This window comes from Pituophis catenifer, unplaced genomic scaffold (genome assembly GCF_029215685.1).
Source record: "Pituophis catenifer annectens isolate HBS135680 unplaced genomic scaffold, rPitCat1.0.hap2 SCAF_2, whole genome shotgun sequence".
In the NCBI taxonomy this organism is placed as follows: Eukaryota; Metazoa; Chordata; class Lepidosauria; order Squamata; family Colubridae; genus Pituophis; species Pituophis catenifer.
Window position 1 is genome coordinate 245,755,397 of NW_027256882.1, and position 21,284 is coordinate 245,776,680.

At 35.4% G+C, this 21,284-nt stretch overlaps 1 long non-coding RNA gene across 1 annotated transcript in view; it reads left to right on the plus strand.

Moving 5' to 3' along the window:
- Positions 1–21,284, plus strand: part of LOC139311316 (uncharacterized) — a 199,628-nt gene that overhangs the window by 20,397 nt on the left and 157,947 nt on the right. The window contains exon 2 of the long non-coding RNA XR_011599930.1: positions 4,891–5,119. This is a non-coding gene — a long non-coding RNA (uncharacterized lncRNA). The remainder of the gene's footprint in view (positions 1–4,890; positions 5,120–21,284) is intronic.

Here is a 21,284-nt window from a genome sequence, read left to right on the forward strand (position 1 = left end):
CTTAAATATAATATGGATTTACATAATATCTTATTTTTGCAGTACAAGGTCAGTGAAATTATATTTGTACAACTAAGAAGCTCTATATAGCATATTTGCCTATAAACTAAGAGGCTATTATTGACCATTATTATGAGCAGCATGTTTCAGTTGTAGAGCAACAGTGGGAGAACTACCAAAGCCTATCTTGACAGTTTCTGAGATGTCTCTGGTTGGCTTGTATGACCCAGTAGGCCAGTCTAGATGGCTCTTATCCGACTCCTCAGGGTGCCGTCGGCCAAATTATGTCGGCTGGCGACACCCAGGGGAGAGCCTTCTCTGTGGGAGCCCCTGCCCTTTGGAATGAACTGCCCCCAGACATACATAAGATATCTGACCTCTGAGTTTTCCGCTGGGCTCTTAAGACCCTGCTCTTCCGACAGGCAGGGCCAGCTTCATAAATTGAGTTTTAAATTTGGAATTCTTAAATTTTTGGGTTTTTTAGTTAATTGGCCTTAAATGTAATATTTTTAATAATTTTTTAAATTTAAATTGTGATATTTGTATTGTGTTTTTACCTGGCTGTACACCGCCCCGAGTCCTTCGGGAGAGGGATGGTATAGAAATAAAATTATCCTTATCCTTATCCAGCAGAGCCATTCTTATGTTCATTTGGATATTTGACATTTTTAAGGTCTGGGTTCCATTAATTAAAATAAATATGCCATACAATCAGGGACAGAGTTTTTAAGAGAAATAAGCAGTCAGTGCGATATTCCCTTTGTGCATGTTTGTCAGTATTATTCACGTTGCAAGCAGTTCCATTCTGTTCCCTTGAGAGAAAAAGAAACTGATCTTGCCAGAAATATATTTTGTTCAGTGGCAGATCATTAAAACAAAAGATAGCGTGTTTTTATTGGCAGAATACATATAGGTGGTGGAAGCAGCAATTTTATTTCAAATTCTTGAAGCGTATCTATTTTTCCTTTAAGAAATCTTTAGGGAAAACAATTCTGTAAATATAGATTGATAAATCTTGTAAATACTACTTTATAAGGATTGGAAACAATGAAACAGCATTGTCATCTGATTCTAAGGCCTCAGCAACTATTTACACAGTACTGCAGTTAAAATAAAAGAGGAATGAGTATTAGTGGTGAAGAAAAAAGCTTACCTTGAAAATATATATTTATATATTTAAACAATTGACATCTTTTTGCCAATATTTTCATCTTTTGACTAGTAGATACTCATTCCTACTATGATTTACAGCAATGTTCTGGAACAACTATTTGATAACATTCTAACTGAGGAAAAAACATCATGTTTCACACTCAGATAACTGCCTTATTCTTCTGGAGATTATCAAGGATCTGTTTGGTCACCACACACATTGTCTTCTATCTTGAACCAGACATGTCACCCTTGCTGCATCTATATATCAAATAAATGGAAATCATGCATGCAGCACTGTTGCGTGGGTACATGTATGATTCTAGATGCAGAAGGGAGATAAGCATAAACATCTCACATATTTCTTTGTACAGAATTTATTTCCAGATTATATCCAAGTACCATATTTTTCAGAGTATAAGACACACCTTTTCCCCCCAAAAAAGAGGGTGAAAATCTGGATGACTCTTATACTCCAAATGTAGCCCCACCCAGCTTCTCAAATGGTTTCAAAGGCTGAAAAAAGTATCAGAAACAAAGCTTCAGAAAAGAAGCCCCCATACAGAGCTCCAGAAAAAAAGCCTCCAAACAGAGCTTCAGAAAAGAAGCCCACAAACAGAGCTTCAGAGGCTTTTTTTTTCTGAAGCTCTGTTTCGAGGCTTTCACAGGCAGGAAGAAAAGTTTTTTTTCTGAAACAGTTTCAGAAGTTTCAGACGCAGAAAAAAAAGCAAGGCACCAAGGAACATGTTGCTAAAATTCACCTCTGGGAACAGTTGATTGGGGGTATTCCAGGAGGCTGACCCACCTGCCAATCAGCTTTTTTCTTATTTTCCTCCCCAAAAACTAAGGTGCGTCTTATACTCCGAAAAATACGGTATGATCTGGTTAGTATAAAATAATAAAAATAGTGATACAAAAGTATTGCCAATATTAACATAGTCCAGAAGACTATATTTGCATAAGGATCAAAATTCATCAAATATGAATTGTACATAAAACATTTTGATTCAAAACAATCAAAGCCTAAAATTGAATGCTTGGAACTCCCCCCCCCCAAAAAAAACCCATTGGTTTTTTATTTCATGATATAGAGGTAAAAAAAACCTTGCCATTTATAGCAGCATTGTTTTAAGTCTTCTGGACTGTACTAGGTGCTGTGATTGAATTTTTCTGCTAATTGAATTAAGGCAGGGGGGAAAAACAGCATACCAGTAAAACCACTCGTGTTCCAACTGGACTGGATGGTTTGATTGGGCAAGGTGAATGGAATACTTGGGTCAAAGACACAGTTTCTGATAGAGTCCTTGTGGATTCCTGCTTTACCGCTAGAGACAAAGAACAATCACCTTTGCATCTGATTGGTGAGGGGCTTATGCTACTGATACTGTAAACTATACATGCAAATTACAAGTGCAGTACTGAGGGAAGTTTTCGTTAACTTGTTAAAATTGGGAGAATGCAATCAGCGTTGCTTTGTTGATGTCCAATGTGCGACAACAAAAAACTTTTCTCTCCATCTGGATTGGTTGGTTGGTTTTGTTTATTTATATGCCACACGTTGCCAATTAAGCCATTAACACATGGCAGTTTAAAAATAGAAAAATGGATAGTAATTGCATCTAGAAATAAATAACATGCAATAAAATGAAAGTTTTGTAAAGCTAACAGTGGAGCCAATCATCACAATGGTTCAGTGTCACAGCAATAAATAAAACTCCTGGAGGCTTGAAACCTCAGATAGGGAGCCATACTAGAGAATCACAGCTCCCACTAATTAGATGAATTGGAAAGAGTTTCTAACCTTGTAGACTGTGACTGTAGTGCTGAGACTGAGAATTTTGTGAATGACAGGGCTACTGGATGGAAACAAATACATCGAGAGCAGGTGAATAAAATCAATGTTTTTGAGATAGATAATAGTTGCTACTTCTCTTTTCAAGAGTTCTGAAATTTTTTCTAATTCTTATTTCTCATCTTTCCCTTTCCTTTTACCTTTTAGAAGTTTTCATTTTTTATTGAGAAAACATTATTTGCTTTTATTGATATCAAGGAGATACTGTATTCTTTGGGATGGGTTATATTTCCATTTATACATTCAGTTACCATTACTGGCAACTGAATATATAAATGATATACACACATTATACATATATAGTATATAGTATATAGGCCTATACTAATTGCTACTGCATTTTAATATTTTAACATTTTCTGAAATAAATTGTATATCAGAGAGTAAGCCTTAGATTAAACAATTGTGTATCTGTCATGCATATATGGTAGTACTGCATGGTGCTCTTATGAAGATGCTTTTAAATATCTGAAATTATGGACTATAATAGTACTCATGTTTATGAAAAATCCACTAAAATAATTATAGACAATCCTGTTTATTAATTTTGCAAATTATTGTACTTATTAAGGAGCTCAGAATTACAATGTTATAAATTATTATAACTCTCTCATTATAAAATAATCAAATGTCACAGTCATGCAATAACATTAAAAGCAAGTGGATAAGAAAAATGATAGGACAAAATCTACTGTACATGAATTTTCTGAAACATGCAAAAATACCTGCAGATTAAAAATCCCAAATAACACGAAAATCAGGCATCAAAATCTTATCTTTATATGTTATATAATCACTAAAGGGACATGGTGGCTCAGTGGCTAAGACACTGAGCTTGTCGATAGAAAGGTCGGTGGTTCAGCGGTTCGAATCCCTAGTGCCATGTAACGGGATGAGCTCCCATTTCTTGTCCCAGCTTCTGCCAACCTAGCAGTTTGAAAGCACGCAAAAAATGCAAGTAGAAAAATAGGGACCACCTTTGGTGGGAAGGTAACAGCGTTCCGTATGCCTTTGGCATTGAGTCATGCCAGCCACATAACCATGGAGACGTCTTTGGACAGCGCTGACTCTTTGGCTTTGAAATGGAGATGAGCACCGCCCCCTAGAGTCAGGAACGACTAGCATATATGTGCAAGGGGAATCTTTACCTTTACCTAATCACTGATGCAAATGTTAGAAAATTCTACCAACAGAATAGTATTTTAAATTATTTGGACAAAGTTTCTTATTTAAACAAGCTGATTTTAATCTCAAATGATTTTAATTGGCTAGTGTTGGGACTTTGATAGTTTTATTGGTCAAGGACTTGCTTTCTTCAATTGATTCATCACCATTTTGCTTTTCTTATTATTAATTGCTTGTATAGCCTTGTATATAGTACAAAAAGAATTGCTTAATAAAGTTAAACTAAACTAAACTAATTTTACTTTCCCCCACTATAGTTGGGGGGAAAGGCATTTTGTGGCTTGATTCAGAGATCACATTAAATATCAATCTGATTAATTTGTTTTTGGTTTAAAGAATGTACAGATCAGTTGTTGTAATTTCTTAATTATAATTTATGTTTTACTATGATGTGTGAATCATATCATTCTGGCTTACTCATTAATCCACAGTTAAACAAACTGTGATTTGGAATAATATAAAAATATTTTTAACTCTTAGTGAATACAAGCTGCATTAGCGTAAGCAAAGTATTAAATCTTCTATATTACTTTTGAAGCATAGATGGATTTTTTTCTTAAAAATAATGTTCAGATTAATTATTACTCTTACATAGTAGTCTTCAGTACATAACTATGCATAGCAAATTATTTTTGATTTTTTTTAACCTGCCCAAAATAGGCCACACATGCTAACTTGCCATGCTTTTTATGTCATTCCAGAAAAGTAAGTCAATAATAATTCTTCAGAGTCTTATCCAGAAAAGATGAGTGGTGCCTAAAATTCAACCAAAGACAGTGGTAAAAGCAATCTTTTCTGAAGGAGCCAAACCTGTCAACCAGCTATGCCAACCCTCCTAGCAAATCTGAAACCCAATGGTGAAAGGAAGCATATGATCAAGCCATATGTTCAAGCCGCTGGTTATTTTTCAATATCATCCCCAGGAAGAAAGTAGGTAAAAAATGTTAAGTGTTTAAAATATTATATTTTCTTCATTGGTTCCATATGGCTTGAGCTTTTCACTAAAGTATTTTGAAAACTGCTGTATTGCACTTTTTTGATCCCTACTATTAACGTAAAAGATACGTATTTAAAAAATTTGTAGAAGAAAATAAACTCTTGAAACTAAAAAATCCTATTTGTTTTCATCTCATACTGATAAGATAAAATATTATTACAGCTTCTGGATGTATCTTTTTCTAAAAATGACCTTGAAAAATTCAAAAGAAATTCAAATAAATATTGGTTAATCCTTGAACACAAACCTGAACAAAATAAACTTAAACTTGGGAGATTTGTTCATCTCAAAATTTAAACTGATATTTATTCAGAATTTTGGAGAAAAGATATGGCAATATGCTACCAGTTTTAACAGAAAAAAAATGGATTAAAAAAATAACTCAGTTCTTTTGGGGAATTGGTAAAATAAACAGGTGGTATTTGATATAGGATGAAGTCATCAAGGTCATGATGGAAGATCATGATGTTCAATAAATATTTTAATTTTCCCGACTGGCAAGTGTACCTTCAAAACTACAGAAAATGACAATCTCTCCAAATGATACTTAGTAAAAATTAACCCCAAATATTTGCAATTTATTTTCTTACTTACAATTCAATTTACAAGCTTTTTTTAAATGTCTGTTACAATTCAATGGAGAATTAATAATTATTGTGAAATGTTCACTTTCCCCTATACTTAAATAATTTGCCTTGGCATTCCAACCAAATCTAACAACAGAATTCTAAAATCAATCAACTAAGTTTGTATTGATAAAAACATCAGTTTCTGTATTTAAAATTCTGGCAACTGATATGCCCTTTAAATTAATCATATAGTAGCAATGCTTTCAGCTATAAGGAGCCAGTAGGTTACATAAATAAATAATAAATCGCTTTCTAGTCATTTTAAGTACTCTTAAGTGCTTTATGTATGTTATCTATCTGTAACCATTACAATAACTTTGAAAACTAAGCATTATTTTCTCCAATGAAGTGAACAGGCAGAAAGATAGAGGACTAAGAAAAGAAAGCTAGATTTGAAGGAGAGACTCCTAATTTATTTTCAGCTTTGTCAAATCGCTATTAGAAAAGAAACTTGACAAATAGTCTATCAACTCTGGTGCCCCTGCCCCCCCATACTTCCCAGCCACAGATGACAGAGGGGAACATAGTCATAATGATACAGAATGTGCTAAGGCTCCTAGGTGGACAATATTATAAGAATCCAATGGAGCACTGCTATAATTATAATGCCCGACTATACGCTGGAAGAGCTTTCAGTTATCATTAGAATTAGAATTACAATATATCACTGTAGAATTCAGTGCTAGAGAAGAGGCAGAAGGGCAAGGTTTGGCATCTAGCCAGCTTTTTTCCTATTCTGCTTGGAAGAAAAAAAAATATGGCATGCTCACATTCTTCAGAATCAAAAGATTTTCTACCAATAACCAGACACTGAGCAGACTCTAAAGAATGAGAGCTTAATCTCTCATGATGGCAGCAGTTTGAATGTCCCTTGAGGCCTCTTGAGAAATGCCTTCTGCCCGCATCACACACCAATGAAGACAACCTCAGTGAGTTTTTCATTGCCCACAGGCAGCAGATATTAGAACCCGATGATTTCCTGTATAATCTGGATAATGAAGTGATGAGGAAGACACACCAAAAGAGCAGTCAAAGCAGAGGTGGGTTTCAGCAGGTTCTGACCAGTTCTGGAGAACCAGTAGCAGAAATATTGAATAGTTCGGAAAACCGGTAAATACCATATCTGACTGGCCCTACCCCCACCTATTCTCTGCCTCCTGAGTCCCAGCTGATTGGGAGGAAATTGGGATTTTGCAGTAACTTTCCCCTGCCACACCCACCAAGCCACACCCACCAAGTCATGCCACACCCACCAAGCCACACCCACAGAACCAGTAGTAAAAAAATTTGAAACCTACCACTGAGTCAAAGGTAAGGGCAAATATAAAAGAAGTGCTCAGAAAAAGCTGGATACCGCCCTTGTGGAAGATGCTGTTGACATCTGTAGGAAACGTTAGAAGGAACATCCAAAGAAAGAAACATGGAACAATTTAGAATTATTTCCAATCATCATCTCTGTACCAGTTTAATTGTGATTAAATGTATATCTGATTATACTTACACAATCTGATATCTGATTATACTTATATAAATTGTATATTTACACAATGTAGGTGTAAGGTGTTTTTAAATAAGAGATAATTAGGTAAAATTAAATCACTTTTAATTTAATTCCAATTATTTTAAAGAGGAAAGTAAGCCCAATAGTTTAATTGAACCTTAAAAGTATTCAGTATGATCCAGCTCATAACCAAATACTGCTATCCTATTCCCTAACCCTATCCTTCAAATATAGTGGGACTAATCTGCAGAAACAAACTTGCAAGCTCACTTTTAAATTGAAGCAAGCTATTCTTTTCCGTATAGAATAAATTGCTCTGAATATTATTACTGATTGTTGTGATTAATCATAGGGCAATACATATAGAATGTGTATGCTTTGGCTTCAGCAGAATAAATTGGGCTGTTTGAATAGATGTAAGAGATATCTTTCTTTAAAAGATATGTTTAGGAGATTAATAAGAAGGCAAGAGACACAGAGAGTATATCTTGAAAGATTGATTGGGTTGTCCATAGAAGGTTGTTTGCCTCTGCTTCATTCAAATACATTTCATTTGTAACAGGGTCCATTTGGAATATAAGAGTTCTATTGACTATATGGTCCTGCAAATCCCTCTTTTAATACAGACAGGAGGGAGGGAGGGAGGGAGGGAGGGAGGGAGGGAGGGAGGAAGGAAGGAAGGAAGGAAGGAAGGAAGGAAGGAAGGAAGGAAGGAAGGAAGGAAGGAAGGAAGGAAGGAAGGAAGGACTCTTTGGCTCTGTCTTTTAGACAATAGTCAGTTGTTATATAAGCAAGCATTTTCAATTCCACTCACGGGTATTTAATGTTTAAGATTATTTTTAATGAAATAAATTGGGTCCTGCACAGTGAACAACTTTTGTGTCTTTTCAGATTGTAAGTTGCTGGCATTGGTTTGCTTTATTATGAACAACAGAACAAAGCTGTTCATAAGCAAATAAGTTTATGATTATTATACTGATCTATATAGTAATGTGTGGATTATTAGTCGGTATGGATGAAATGGTTGATGATTTGCCATAGCAGCAGATACTGTGGTTTTCAAATGATTGTAGTAGTTTAAATTTGATTAACTTCTAAAGTATATCAGATTAGTCACATTGCATAAGGTAACTAAGTGAAAATAGATGTTCTGTTTTCAGTCCTTTTTTAAAAAAATTGTTCAACACCATTTCTTTTGGTAAGGATTCCTTGAGAAAAATATAGTTCAACTTTTTTTTTAATCAGAATATGTGACAATGAATAAGGCCAAATAATGGATAATGTTTCTATCAAGATCATTTAAGAAATATAGGTCTCTAGTATTAAACTTAATTGTTCTAGATCAGGGGTGTCAAACTCGATTTCATTGAGGGTGGCATCAGGGTTGTGTTTGACCTTGGAAGGCTGGGGTGTGTAGCCATCATGGCTGTGGCCATGGTGGGCGTGGCCATGGTGGGTGTGACACGGGACTCATGTCGGGGGCACCTGTGGTGGTCAAGTGCTAAGGCAGGACTTCCCTGAGACGCTCCCTTCCTTCCTTCCTTCCTTCCTTCCTTCCTTCCTTCCTTCCTTCCTTCCTTCCTTCCTTCCTTCCTTCCCTTCTTTTTTCTTCCCTCTTCATTCTCCTTTCTTCTTCCTTCCCCTCTTTCCTTATTTTTCTTTCCTTGCTCTCTTCCCATCTTCCCTTCTTTTTCTTTGTCTTTCCTCTTTCACTTTCTCCTTTCCTGTCCCTTCTTGCATGCTCAAATGCAAAAAGGGAAACATTTCCACTTTTGTTTTGTTTTTAGTTTGTTTTGATAGCCCTCTGCCAGCAAAAATGGAGCTTGGGGAGGCCTAAGCTCCGTTTTCCTGGCAGAGGGCTGCAGGAAGGCATCACAGCCAAAAACGGGGCATGGGGGGGCCGCGCACACACACACACACACACACACACACACACACACACACACACACACACACACACAGCTCCATTTTCACTGACAGAGGCACCACTGGTTGGTCCTTTGCTGTTTCCAGGCCAGCCCTGCAGGCCAGATCTAAGCATCCCGCGGGCCAGATTTGGCCCGCGGGCCTTGAGGTTGACACCCTTGTTCTAGACCAGTGGTTCTCAACCTGTGGATCACGATCCCTTTGGGGGTCGAACGACCCTTTCACAGGGGTCGCCTAAGACCATCGGAAAACACATATTTTCAATGGTTTTAGGAATAATGTTATAGTTGGGGGTCACCATGAGGAACTGTATTAAAGGGTCATGGCATTAGGAAGGTTGAGAACTACTGTTCTAGACTATTGATATTTTCAGCATTAATTAAATGAATAACATAATTATCTTTTGTTCATCATTCGCTTTATGAATCTGATCTAAAAATTGCTGCATTAAACTTGTGATTCTTACAAAATAACTTCTGTTACAAATGCCCACAACTATTAGTACAAAATAAATGCTCACACAGGATTTATCAAATGTCTTTCATCATAATGTAAATTTCATTATTGAAATACTATTTATGTTTTAGAGTATTGCCCATACAAAGAATAAAATAGTTGTGATCTGTGTCTATTTATTATATATAGTGTATCCATATTAATCTATAGAACTCTCTGAATGCAGATCTTGATCAACATACAGGAAATTAGGCAAGATTCACACGAAGAAATTTTGCTGTGATACCTTGAATTTCCTTTGGGAAAAGATAATCCTACCTTTCCTATTGCACAATAAATAAATATTCATTAAGATTTTTTTAAAAAAGAAATAGTATGTGATTATACTAGTCATACAATGAGTGCATGCTGTAAAACAATTTTTAAAGCAAATACTGTAAATAGGAATAATTTATAAGAATTTTTTTTTAAAAAAAGATTGAAATGTTTCTAAAGGAAATGGGTGATTTTTGCTGCTTCTGACATGCAAAATTTCTAAAATCTAATATCTTCATTTTTAAAAACATAGTTGGCTACATAAATCCAAATGATATACCAACCAAACATCAAATATCCACTACAGTATATTTCTCAAATTCAATGAAGCTGATATATTATTTGATTCCAGCAGACTAGTTAATATATAAACTGAGCTAAAGATATGCATTAAGGCTTATTCATAAACTCAAGATTGGAATGCCAACTAATGCAGTAAATATGTAACAATCATTTTGAATAGATAGTTTATCTGAAGTTGCTACATTAAAATTTCTGTAAAGTATAACCTGGGTGCAACAATCGGTCCAGGGGAAATGTATATTCTGCTATATGCATATTTATTTTAAAATCCTTTATACTCTGTAAACAGTGAATCACATGGTAAATCTAAATTCTCCTAAGATGATTTTGCTTAAAAAAAAAACTAAGCATATTTGATCTGCAAAAGATATTGGACATTCTATGTATTATTCTTATTCAGTCTCACTGATAAGAGGACCAATAGAAGTGATTATAAATCAAGTACATTGTACATCAAATTGTCTGAATTAGAAAACATTCTATTCTGCTGTTTTAGAAAATCCAATCTGTATTTTAAATAAATTCATGTTAAAGAAAGATCTAAATCTATTTTATTATTTTCAATTTTCCTCAATATTTTATGCTTTTGATGATCCTAACTTCTTTTCCAACGCGTGTGATTTTCCACTCCAATTTCCATGATGTATCTTCTTTCAAGGGTGAAATGCTATCGGTTCGGGCCAGTTTGCCCGAACTGGTAGTAAAAAATGCTATCAGTTCGTTGGAATCGGTAGTAAAAAAATGCTAAAAAAAGCACAGCTGATTGTTACACAGCTGATAGTGTGAACTTTTTTTAAAAAAACTTTTTAAGCATTTTTTTACTACTGGTTTGCCGGAACTGGTAGTTAAAAAATGCTTTAAAAAGTTTTTTAAAAAGTTCCGACAATCAGCTGTGCGACAATCAGCTTTGCCACATGATTTATAGTCTCTAGAAAGCAGGAAATCCTACTTTCTAGCAAATCTCAATCGTGCAGCACAGCTATTTCCCCGCCCTTGCTGATCTACTTACCTTTGCAGACTCAGAAAAGACTTCTTAGCACCTGTGGTGCACATGCGCACAAAGCAAACTGGTAGCAGATTTCAGAGCATTTCACCCCTGCCTTCTTTAGGCAAATGTCTTGGTATCCTGTCCTAATGCAACTTCTTCCACTCAGAATTTTAAAATGTGAATTTCATTGTCATAATTTCTTTCTTATACCTCTATGTATATTTTTTTAAAAAAATCACAAAACTTCCCAATCTATGCTTTTTTGAGCGAAACTTTCAGAAATATTTGGGGATTTTATTCATCTTTGGAAATAAATGGCTTATGTGCAGATTTTTGACTAGAGGAAAATAGATACAAAAAGTCTCTATTCAGTATTGGCATCCCTGCTTTATCAAAGTTTATTTTAAAAACTCTGCTTTCATAAAAATCCATGGTATAGTCTTGCTAAAAGGACTTAGATAATTTTACATTCCTTGAGTATTTTATAAATGTCCATAAAGTAAGTACAAAACAGAACAAAGTTTAGGATTATGAACCATTGGCAATAGTACAATGCTTCTGAATATATCCTTCAGTGCTACAATATATTGCCAAAGAATATACTAGTTCCTTATTTCCAATAGTAGAAAGTGTATCATTAGCAATTTCCCAGAATTACTTTCCTACAGAAATCAAGATGCATGAAGAAACCAACAGCATTTCAATAGACTCCATGATGCTTAGAAAAGAAGACTTTCATTAAAGAACAATAGCACAAATAAATTGAATTTTTATGTTCCTGAAAGGAAATCACATTCAACAGAATTGGAACAAAAGCATTACAACAGCAACAGCAACAACAAAACTTATTCCTCTTTGCAAAGCTAACTTTATTTCTTTTTAATAAAATGTATTTCATATGTTATTACATATTAATAAATGTTAAGGTTTATGCTTTACACCAGGCATAAACAACAGCCAACTCAGGCCACGAGTCCGCAGTTAAGTATCATCACTACATTGACAATACTTAGTTATAACTACCCTAGACTGATAAATTGATGACATCAATATTCTTTTGGAGGCAGATGGAGATAATCAGGCTTCAACTCAACCAAGCAAAATTGAGGAGTTGCAGGTTTTAGGGGCCCTTGAGTTTGGAAGTTTTTCATATTTAATTCTGGATAAGGTTTCACTCTCCTTGTTCTTACTGGTATGCTATTTGGAGGGCTGCTTAGCTTAATATCTCTTGCTGAATGGGGTCTGTGAACAAGTCTTCCTTATGTGGTAATTGCAGGCCCTGTTCACAATCATGGATGCCTTGGTCAGCTCCAGAAATTATAACTGATCCAGAATGCAGGTGTGTGGATAACAATGAGTGCAAGATGGTATACCCAACTCTATTTGTTAGGTTTCTTATAGGCTTCTAGATGCAATTCAATAAGTTGATTATCATTTATAAAGCAGTTTATGGTAATAAAGAACCAGATTATTTATGGAATCACCCTACTCTAATTGCGTATGCTCATCTCATGAAATCTGACAAAGTTGCCGGCTTTGGTTTCCCTATATCAAACAATGTTACCCAGTGGATCCCTAGAGGCATGCCTTCTTTCTCAGGGCACCTACATTTTGAATAGTATATATCCCAAGATTTGGATGTGCCTGATTTCATAAAAGTTTAAAAATTAGGATATTCCTCTGGGCACTGGGCACTGGGCAAGGATGTTGGGTAAGGTCATCTAGCAAATAGTTTGGGCTGTTGAACATATTGGATTTTGCCTCTGTTTATACTGTTTTATGTCTTGCTTTCATGTGTTTTATGTTCATAGTTTAACTTTTATGTCGGCTGCGTAGAATTACATATTCTATTTTATCACATGGCACATGTCTGTAGTCAACTGTGAAAATTTCAGAATCCCGAAGTAAACATTAAAAAAAACACCTCAGCCAGTTTATTTAATTTAGGTTATTAATAGATTTGGCTATAGAATCAGCAAACTAGAGTTGGAGAAAAATAACAGGTAAAGGCAAGATGTTTTCAATATATTGGATCAATATTTTATTTGGAATTTCAAACATATTAAAAATTAAACTTTGGAAGTGCCATTTCAGATATGTAACCAATGTTTATAGACATTTAGATGTAGGCTGGATCCTAAATTGTCTATATGGTCTTTTCTATGTGCAATTTTCCACAAGATTTTTACTTTTGTTAATAGAACCAGAATACAGACATACACTTTCATTTGTGCGATGACTTACAGTTTTGCACTGTCTCAAAATATATATTAATAGAAAGTGCTGTACAATATCATTAGTGCTTGCACAGCAGTTCATAGAGCAATGTTAGAACCTATCTATCGCTAGACTCATCCTTATAATAGCTTAGGATACAAACTTCCCTTTTTAAGATTAACAAAATGAGAAAGGTAATCTTTGTTTCACAGAAATATTATATTTCCCATATCAAACTGTCCTCTATATATCAATTTATCATCTTCATATTTATCCCATTACAGCACAATGATTAATGTTTTGTTTTATGTGGCTAGACAGATTCTTTGGCTGTTGTTACTGAAGGTTTATTCTTAAAATTGTAATTATATCCTGTAAAAGCTTTTGATCTTAGGAAATCTTGAAATGTTTAGCACAAGATTGTTCTTAGTTGTCATTTTTAGTCTTACAGAACATTTCTTGCCAAAATTAAATGTCTAAGTGGGAAAGCATAGTTACATCTAAGGAAACATATATAATCTGTAATACTGTATAATGCAAAGTATTCCTGATTCAGAAAAAAATTGAAAAAAGATGCTTGTAGCAGGAAAGATCTGAGATAAACAGTAATAAAAAAAAGTTTGAATCTGCCACACACAGTAAATAAGAAACCTCTGCTCTTTCTCTTATAATGAATCATATTATGTGTTTTGATCTTGAATGAATGAAAATATAATTAAGCTCTATTGTGGCTTACACTGTTTGGTGTTTTCTTTTTTTTCTCCTCCTCAGCATATGGATTCTTAATCTTGATATCTTTTCATTTTTTCCTCTCCCAGTAATAAATAAAGTAGCAAAACTTTATAAATCCGTCATTCACACAATATAATGACAGAATAATTAGAAAGTTTAGCTCATAATTAATATAATTTATTATTTCAAATGGTAGAAATCTAGACTGTGCAGTTTTATTTGATATTTTTTAATTATCTTAAGCTTTTGAAAATGGGTTCTGGAGAAGAAGCTATTCTTTTCTTTTAGTACATATAGCCCATCCTGCCTGTCTTGTATTCATTTAAATGAAACTGCAGTAAGAATTTAAAAATTACCTCTGCAGTCCTATATGCATTTGAAAAGCTAGAATTAAAACAAACATATATAACCATATAAAAACATGTTACAATGTTTAAAATTATCTTCAGATTTAATAAGAACAAAGAGTAAGATCTCACTCTACTCTCATAAAAAAGATAATATACATGTTTCAGATCTTGAGCCCTCTTTTAAAAAATATTCCAGTTAAGAAGTGTCATTTGATATTATCCACACTTCATTTTTGAAGTAAAAGATTCGTGACACTTACCTGTTGGTTCTCCTACTTCAGATTTCAGTGTTGCTTGATATTTTCAGTTTTTATTTTTATTTTTCAGTTTGGCTTCACTCTATAATGGGTTTTCCCAAAAGCTACAGATTCTTTTCTCTTTCATTTTCTTTACATTTTCTTCAGTGGAGCTGTTTTGTCTGCATTGAGGAACTGAATCTGTTGCCACAATTTCTTTTAAACGAAGCCAAACCATCTACACAACTAAGATGAAAGTGCCTCTTTACTTTCCAAACCCAGGAGTTACAATGGAACCCTAATAGAGTTCTCACCCCTCAAAAAAATATTAAATTGTCTAATTTAGAGCCGGTTATTTTTCAGGCACTAGAGAAAATGTCTGCTTTTCCAAAGAGAAGTATAATCTGCCAGAAAAAAAGGATGCTGGCCTTGGTGAAGTGGAAGAGAAAGGTTAAATCAGTGTTTTCCTGACTGACAGGCTTGAGTGCCATTTTAAAGCCATTGTTTTCTTCCTCAGCTGCAGATGTATTCCTTCAAAGCGCCAAAAACATCACCAGTTTGTAAATCAACTCCTCTAATATACATATCAATATATTAAGCAAAACAAATGATATCTGGCTACCTGCATTAATCTTATAAGGGAAGCAGCCATTTTACAATATATTACTAGTTTATTAATGTTTAACATGCTATTTATGTTTAATATAATGTGTTTGCACTATACTATTTTTTTTAACAATAAGATTTTATCAGATTCATTTTTAGAAAAAATCCTTACACATTCACTTGGAAGTAACCCTCGCTGAATTCAACTGGCACAAAGAATTAGGTTTCTGGTCTTTGGACTGGATACCACAGCTTATAAAATTGATAAGTATTAACAAAGATGAAGTGCCTGGATCACAAGTATGTTTGATAACAAAGCTTTTAACTATTAATTCACCCTTTAGAGTGGTATAAAATTTATTAGGTGCTAAACTCACTCTTCCAGTTCACAAACACAGGGCAATTAAGATATGGATATGAATGTGCAAAGATCAGTCAACTAATGGAACATAATATTGGTACCCAGAGGCCATTAGAGTTGGGTGGCTATAATGAATTTGAAGAAATACGTACATAAATAAAATGAAGAACACAATATTTGTTATTACCAGGTTTGTCAGTCTAAAAAGCTAAGCAAGCTTGGCCCTGATTTGTACATAGATGGAATACTATTTGGGAATTGCAGAGCTATAGGCCAGTGATGGCTAACCTTTTCCAGACCGAGTGCCCAAAGCGTGTGCGCTCGAGCCCCCCAAATACAATGCGTGCACTGGCCCCGCACATGCGCCTTGCCCCATGCATGTGCACATAGCCCCCACATACATGCCCCATGTATGCACGCTTGCCTCACACACACACCTGTCCCCCACATGTGCAAGTGTCCTCCCCACACCCTGCCTCCATGCACGCGTGGCCGGCAGGAGGCAGACGCAGTAGGGGTGAACTGGGGTGACGGCTCGCATGCCATCAGAGAGGGCGCTGCATGCCACCTCTGGCACGTGTGCCATAGGTTCGCCATCACGGCTATAGGCTATATTTAGAAGGTTTTTTTGTTTAAAAAAAAACATAGCCATGACATATGTCAAATTCATGCTGAAAAGTACATGGATATAGATATGACTATGAGGAGCACAGTACAGCATGAAGGAAGCTTTACTACTTTTGCAGAAATGATCTTAGGTCAAAAACATTATATAAACTTTTCACAGCAAACATGACAGCTTCTCTTGAAGAACCCATATTTCCTTGGACATAAATTAATTTCCATTGTCTATTGCGTTATTTATTACTACAAAACCTTTCATTAACAATATTGGACCAACGGCATTTATATTTGAGAAATCCTCTGGTAAATTAGTAACACAACATGAAAGAACTTTAAAAGAAATGGCAATAAATGAAAACATTATTCAGATTTGATGGATTTTTTTTTACTGTCAACAATTCCCCCCCCCCGCCCCCCCCAAATTGGTATTTTGCCTTTCTTAGTCTTTGGTTTATTTTGCTTTTTAAGACAATGTTTTTTTTAAAAAAAAATTAATTCTTTTTTTCCCTTTCAGAAAAAATGCAAATAATATTACCATGGAAAAAAAGATACTAGGCAGAAAAGAAAAAAAGTAATTCACAGGCCACACAGCAGTAAAAAATATATTTAGGATAAAATACATTTAGAGTTAATGTCTATGGAGATCAGTCATCCAGGTCATGATTGTCGTAAAGATTTAGAGTTAATGCATTACATGATTAATATTTCAAATGTGTTCTGTGAGAAAATGGACTTAGGAACAGAATCTACTTTGTAGTGAATGCAATAGAAATAGGTGTGGCCTGTAAATACACAGACTTATTTCTAGTACATTCCTATCTGCAAAATAGAAACTATTAGACCTTATTCACACAGAAGCATCTATTCCAGTGGGGCATCACTTGCTCCAGTGGGTATTCCAGTCACAGCTTGGAGAATGGCAGGAATACTAAAATACTAAATATAAAATATAAAATTCCATGAACAACTTTTCAACCAAAGATTTGTAGAGCTATAGAATAGCTAAGTAACTGATTATCAGTGCAACCACAGTTAATACTTTTGTGAGGACATTCTAATAATGATAGTACAACCAGGTGGAAATGGGGATGGAAAGAGTTTGTCTGGGGTTGTTGTGGCCTGTGCAGCTAGTAGCTGATTCCGACAGCGAGGAGGCTGGTGTGGTGCTGTGCCAGCAGCCTGTGCAGCTGGCACTCGAGTCAGACAATGAGGAGGCTGGAGAAGATATGGTGCCAGAGGCGGAGATTCAGCCAGGGCCTTCAGAACCTCCAGAAGCTCCCTTAAATGAAGAGGACGAAGAGGAGGCTCTTCTCGATGCACGAGCGTGCAGAGCTGCCAAAAGGCAGGAGTGGCTCCTCAGGAGGAGGTCTCCTCGAGAGTAAGGCTTGGGCTAATTGGCCACTCCCTTAGCCTATTTAAGGAGGAACACCGACTGAGGCAAATTTGCAGGGAACAACTTTGTTCACATACCTTTGTGTCTTGTCTTGTCTTGCTTATCTTATCAGCTTCCTGCAAATTGCTTCTGGGCATTCTGCCAACCACAGTAAGCTTTCAGTATTATTTTTTGAATTCTTGGTGGCTGTTAATGCAGTTAATTAACAGCCTTTATTGTAAAAAACTGGTTTATTTAGTAAACTAAGGTTTGAACGGACTTTGTGTGTGCTATGTTCTTTGGGGTCTGTAGCTGGGGCAGAACAGAGGTGGAATAGGACAACTTGTCACAACTTGTCAAGTTGTTGTGGCCAACTCGCTGTGGCCACAACAACTTGACAATGTGCTGCCTGACAATTTAACAATGCTATTTAATTATTTAAAATAAATTTAAAAATATTTTAATTTTTGCAGTTCATATTTCATTCTATCCCTCCTTTGTGCATCCTTTCTTTAATGATTCTATTTCACTATTTCTTTGATAATAGTGTAACTCTTGTCCTGCAGAGAGTTGGCTGTGACAAGTTGCCTGTGGTCAGTTGGCCGTGGTGAGTTATCATAGACCCTGCTGGGGAACTCTGAATTGATCAGATTTTCTAGTACTTTGACCACACCCCCTGCGCAACACCTCTTTTCTGTTTTTCCCAATGTTAGATTTCTAACCAACCTAAAATATATCTTCTTGGAGACTTTCTTATTAATTGAAAAAAATTGCAAAACTGTTCAATATTTTAGCATTTAAAGGTCATGCCTTTTAGTTATTCATCATTTAACAAATAAAAAGTGTTAGAATACCTTCTAATCAGAAAGATTTAAATAATTCTTAAAATGTGCACTTGAAATTCCCTGTATTCAGTCATGTTTGTGGTATTTAGAATAGAATAGAATAGAATAGAATAGAATAGAATAGAATAGAATAGAATAGAATAGAATAGAATAGAATAGAATAGAATAGAATAGAATAGAATTCTTTATTGGCCAAGTGTGATTGGACACACAAGGAATTTGTCTTGGTGCATATGCTCTCAGTGTACAGTATATAAAAGAAAAGATACATTCATCAAGAATCATAAGGTACAACACTTAATGATAGTCATAGGGAGCAAATAAGCAATCAAATCATATTAGAAAATAGTCAATATAAATCGTAAGGATACCAGCAATAAGGTTACAGTCATACAGTCCAGTGGTGGATTGCCCCTGGATCGAACTATAGGACCGGTAGTAAAACCGGTGGGAAGCTTTGCCCACTGACCCTGATGTCATCAGAAGCGATCTGCGCATGCGCAGAAGCAAGGTGCGTGTGCGAGCAAAGTGTGCGTGCGCATGTGATCCCATTGCGAACCAGTAGTAAAGGTAAGTAGAACTCACTCCTGATACAGTCATAAGTGGGAGGAGATGGGTGATAGGAACGATGAGAAGATTAATAGTAGTGCAGACTTAGTAAATAGTTTGACAGTGTTGAGGGAATTATTTGTTTAGCAGAGTGATGGCATTCGGGAAAAAACTGTTCTTGTGTCTAGTTGTTCTGGTGTGCAGTGCTCTATAGCGTCGTTTTGAGGGTAGGAGTTCAAACGGTTTATGTCCACAATGCGAGAGGTCTGTAAATATTTTCACAGCCCTCTTTTTGACTCGTGCAGTATATAGGTCCTCAATGGAAGGCAGATTGGTAGTCATTGTTTTTTCTGCAGTTCTAATTATCCTCTGAAGTCTGTGTCTGTCTTGTTGGGTTGCAGAACCAAACCAGACAGTTATAAAAGTGCAGATGACAGACTCAATAATTCCTCTGTAGAATTGAATTAGGATTGCCATCTTTTTTTTAAAAAAATGTTTATTCTTTCCTGGCAAACAGGCACAATTTTATTCTACCTATGTTCAAGGGCTGCACCAACCCTTTTTAATAAGGACTAACCAACAATAGTAAATCTTTTAATAAACTAAATTCAGAAAGAAGAAAATGTGATAATTGGAGACAACCAGGAGGAGATGGTAGCCAAAATTCAGGTAGCACCTTTGACAACCAACAAATTTTATGTATATAAAGACCTTCTGAGATTGCCTGAACCATTTGATGTATGTGAATTCAGCAATCTCTAGCTCAGCAGTGCTGCTAAAATCTCATTTTTTTCCAAAATGGTATCTTTAAAGACTGCGGCAGGGTGTTCTGAGAGTAGAAAAAAAACTCTAAAGTTATTTTGTCCTTGTTTTGTCCTGATGACTTGTGACTATTAATTCTTTTGCACCAAGTTTATCCTATCTGTCCTATGTAGAATTCAAAACATGAAAGAGCATTCATACAGTAATCTGAAAAAGATAAATATAAAGAAGATCTGTAATACTGTACTGCTACAGTTTTGCAACACTCCGAGTGAGCGTATTTTGGGCTTCCATACATTTTATGTGAGTGCATCTTTTCCTTAGGATATATGATTAATAGAGGAGGAGTGGGGGCATAGAAATCCAGGTCTATTAAAGCAAGTACACTCCTATGGACATATATTGTAAATGACACAGAATTCCACAGGACTTATTTCTCAATAAAAATATTTGACTAAACTGCTTGTTGATTGAATATGCTTCTGTGGCACAGAGGCAATTTTTTTTTCTCTAGAAATTCAGTTGGTCAATTTCTCTCCAAGAAACTGCTATTTAGAGATGGTGAAACACTAATTTTTAATGGGACTAATTATCACCCTGATCTCCCTCACCAAAAGTCATGAGAAATAATATGCAGCCAAGTTCTGACTCTTTTTTGCTATACAGAAATCAAAATGCATAGAATGAAAGGTTAAAAATCAAATTTGCATTGGACAACATTCAAAGAACCACAAGCTACTTGCCCCTGAACAAAGTTAATTAAAAGCAACTTGCTAGTGAAATAAATGCCATAGGAAGGGCCAAACCTCCAGCCACATCTAAAATAGTTACTGGATTCCTGACTATTTTTATAAACTGCTGAGTATGTTACACTAAAGTAATGCACATTGCTTTCTTGACATGGCAGTATAATAATTCAGACTATGTGTTCTAATAAGTTATTTTAATATTGGGGTTATCACATATCATATACAGAATGCTAGTGAAGGAGAGAAGTCATTAACCCTTGGAAACAGCTGTACTGTTGGAAAGGTTAATTCTGGCACTTGATGTTTGCACTAAAATAAAAGGGTGGGTCCTCTCAGCAGAATACCCAGGAGAATTTCAAAACCATCGCAGCAATACATTTCACAGAAAATAGAGAACGAAATGAATTCCAAGATTGTGAGTTGCCAAAAGGCTGGGAAGGGAACAATCCATCTAGCTATGCAGAAGAACCTCTGAAATTCATGCTTTCATGTTCCAGTTCCAAAGAAAAGAGAAATTTGAAGTAAGTATTTAAGAATTTTGAATACAAAGGAAGGAGAGGGAAATCCCTAATTTATG